Raw genomic sequence first — 4140 nt, 5'->3', positions numbered from 1 at the left:
AAAATATGAAGAGCCTGAAAAGGTGTGAAAAATATGAGGAGCTTCAAAAGGTGTCAAAAATATGAGGAGCATGAAACCTTTTGAAAAATAGGAGGAGCATGAAGCGGTGTTGAAAAACATGAAGAGCCTGAAAAGGTGTGAAAAATATGAAGAGCTTCAAAAGGTGTGACAAATATGAGGAGCATGAAACGGTCTGAAAAATAAGAGAAGCAAGAAGCGGTGTTGAAAAACATGAAGAGCTTCAAAAGTTGTGAAAAATATGAAAAATTTCAAAAGCTGTCAAAAATGAGATGAGTTGAAACGGTCTGAAAAATAGGCGGAGCATGAAACGGTCTGAAAAATAGGAGGAGCATGAAGCGGTGTTGAAAAACATGAAGAGCCTGAAATGGCGTCAAAATTAGGAAGAGGTTCAAAATGTGTTAAAAATATGAGGAGCATGAAACGGTCTGAAAAATAGGAGGAGCATGAAATGGTGTTCAAAAAGATGAAGAGCCTGAATAGGTGTGAAAAATATGAAGAGCCTCAAAAGGTGTGAAATACATGAGGAGCATGAAACGGTCTGAAAAATAGAAGGAGCATGAAGTTGTATTGAGAAACTTGAAGAGCCTGAAAAGGTGTGAAAAATATGAAGAGCTTGAAAAGGTTTCAAAAATATGAGGAACATGAAACAATCTGAAAAATAGGAGGAGCATGAAGCGGTGTTGAAAATCATGAAGAGCCTGAAAAGGTGTTAAAAATTTGAAGAGCTTCAAAAGGTGTAAAATACATGAGGAGAATGAAACGGTCTGAAAAATAGGAGGAGCATGAAGTGGTGTTCAAAAACATGAAGAGTCTGAAAAGATGTGAAATATATGAAGAGCTTCAAAGGTTGTCAGAAATATGAGGAGCTTGAAACGGTCTGAAAAATAGGAGGAGCATGAAGCTGTGTTCAAAAACATGAAGAGCCTGAAAAGGTGTGAAAAATATGAAGAGCTTCAAAAGGTGTCAAAAATGAGATGAGCATGAAGCGGTCTGAAAAATAGGAGGAGCATGAAGTGGCGTTGAAAAACATGAAGAGCCTGAAAAGGTGTGAAAAATATAAAGAGCTTCAAAAGTTGTGAAATGCATGAGGAGCATGAAACAGTCTGAAAAATAGGAGGAGCATGAAGTGGTGTTCAAAAACATGAAGAGTCTGAAAAGATGTGAAATATATGAAGAGCTTCAAAGGTTGTCAGAAATATGAGGAGCTTGAAACGGTCTGAAAAATAGGAGGAGCATGAAGCTGTGTTCAAGAACATGAAGAGCCTGAAAAGCTTCGAAAAACATGAAGAGCCTGAAAAGGTGTGAAAAATATGAAGAGCTTCAAAAGGTGTCAAAAATATGAGGATCATGAAACGGTCTGAAAAATAGGAGGAACACAAGTGGTGTTCAAAAACATGAAGAGCCTGAAAAGGTGTGAAAAATCTGAAGAGATTCAAAAGGTGTCAAAAATATGAGGAGCATGAATCGGTGTGGAAAAACATGAAGAGCCTGAAAACGTGTGAAAAATATGAAGAGCTTCAAAAGGTGTCAAAAATATGAGGAGCATGAAATGGTCTGAAAAATAGGAGAAGCATGAAGCGGTGTTGAAAAACATGAAGAACATGAAAAGGTGTGAAAAATATGAAGACCTTCAAAAGGTGTCAAAAATATGAGGAGCATGAAACGGTCTGAAAAATAGGAGCAGCATGAAGCGGTGTAATAAACATGAAGAGCCTGAAAAGGTGTGAAAAATATGAAGAGCTTCAAAAGTTGTGAAAAAAATGAAGAGCTTCAAAATGTGTCAAAAATATGAGGAGCATGAAAAGATCTGAAAAATAGGAGCAGCATGAAACGGTGTTCAAAGACATGAAGAGCCTGAAAAGGTGTAAAAAATATGAAGAGCTTCAAAACGTGTCAAAAATATGAGGAGCATGAAACGATCTGAAAAATAGGATGAGTAAGAAGCGGTGTTGAAAAAAATGAAGAGCCTGAAAACGTATGAAAAATATGAAGAGCTTCAAAAGGTGTGGAAAATATGAAGAGCTTCAAAATGTGTCAAAAGTGAGATGAGCATGAAACGGTCTGAAAAATAGGAGGAGCATGAGGGGTGTTGAAAAACATGAAGAGCCTGAAAATGTGTGAAATATATGAAGAGCTTCAAAAGTTGTCAGAAAAGATAGAAACATGAAACGGTATGAAAAATAGGATGAGCCAGAAGGGGTGTTGAAAAACATGAAGAGCCTGAAAACGTGTGAAAAAAAAGAAGAGCTTCAAAAGATGTGGTAAAATATGACGAGCTTCAAAAGGTGTCAAAAAAGAGATGAGCATGAAACGGTCTGAAAAATAGGAGGAGCATGAAGCGGTGTTGAAAAACATGAAGAACCTGAAAAGCTGTGAGAAATATGAAGAGCTTCAAATGGTGTCAAAAATATGAGGAGCATGAAACGGTCTGAAAAATAGGAGGAGCATGAAGCGGTGTTGAAAAACATGAAGTACCTGAAAAGCTGTGAGAAATATGAAGAGCTTCAAATGGTGTCAAAAATATGAGGAGCATGAAACGGTCTGAAAAATAGGAGGAGCATGAAGCGGTGTTCAAAAACATGAAGAGCCTGAAAAGGTTTGAAATATATGAAGAGTTTCAAAAGGTGTCAAAAATATGAGGAGCATGAAACGGTCTGAAAAATAGGAGGAGCATGAAGCGGTGTTGAAAAACATGAAGAGCCTGAAAAGGTTTGAAATATATGAAGAGTTTCAAAAGGTGTCAAAAATATGAGGAGCTTGAATCGGTCTGAAAAATAGGAGGAGCATGAAGCGGTGTGCAAAAACATGAAGAGCCTGAAAGATGTGAAAAATATGAAGAGCTTCAAAAGGTGTCAAAAATATGAGAAGCATGAAACTGTCTGAAAAATAGGAGGAGCAGGAAGCGATTTTCAAAAACATGAAGAGCCTGAAAACGTGTGAAAAATATGAAGAGCTTCAAAAGGTGTGAAATACATGAGGAGCATTAAACGGTCTGAAAAATAGGAGGAGCATGAAGCGGTGTTCAAAAACAGGAAGAGCCTGAAAAGTTGTGAAAAATATGAAGAGTTTCAAAAGGTGTCAAAAATAAGAGGAGCATGAAACGGGCTGAGAAATAGGAGGAGCATGAAGCGGTGTTCAAAAACATGAAAAGCCTGAAAATGTGTGAAATATATGAAGAGCTTCAAAAGGTGTCAAAAATGAGATGAGCATCAAACGGTCTGAAAAATAGGAGGAGCATGAAGTGGTGTTGAAAAAAAAGAAGAGACTGAAAAGGTGTGAAATATATGAAGAGCTTCAAAAGGTGTCAAAAATATGAGGAGAAAGAAAGGGTCTGAAAAATAGGAGGAGCATGAAGCTGTGTTGAGAAACATGAAGAGCCTGAAAAGGTGTGAAAAATATGAAGAGCTTCTAAAGTTGTCAAAAATATGAGGAGCATGAAACGGTCTGAAAAATAGATGTGGCATGAAATGGTGTTGAAAAACATGAAGAGAGTGAAAAGGTGTGAAAAATATGAAGAGCTTCAAAAGGTGTGAAATACATGAGGAGCATGAAACGAGCTGAAAAATAGAAGCATGAAGTGGTGTGGAAAAACATGAAGAGCCTGAAAAGGTGTGAAAAATCTGGAGAGCTTCAAAAGGAGTGAAATACATTAGGAGCATGAAACTCTCTGAAAAATAGGAGGAGCATGAAGCGGTGTTCAAAAACATGAAGAGCCTGAAAAGGTGTGAAAAATATGAAGAGCTTCAAAAGGTGTTAAAAATATGAGGAGCATGAAACAGTCTGAAAAGTAGGAGGAGCATGAAGCTGTGTTCAAAAATATGAAGAGCCTGAAAAGGTGTGAAAAATATGAAGAGCTTCAAAAGGTGTGAAATACATTAGGAGCATGAAACTCTCTGAAAAATAGGAGGAGCATGAAACGGTGTTGAAAAACATGAAGAGCCTGGAATGGTGGGAAAAATATGAAGAGCCTCAAAACGTGTCAAAATATGAGGGGCATGAAACGGTCTGAAAAATAGGAGGAGCATGAAACGGTGATCAAAAATATGAAGAGGCTGAAAATGTGTGAATAATATTTAGAGCTTCAAAAGGTGTGAAATATACGAAGAACTTCAAAATGTG

Source organism: Dama dama, unplaced genomic scaffold (genome assembly GCF_033118175.1).
Source record: "Dama dama isolate Ldn47 unplaced genomic scaffold, ASM3311817v1 ptg000109l, whole genome shotgun sequence".
NCBI classification, from domain to species: Eukaryota; Metazoa; Chordata; class Mammalia; order Artiodactyla; family Cervidae; genus Dama; species Dama dama.
This window is presented reverse-complemented; position numbering follows the sequence as displayed.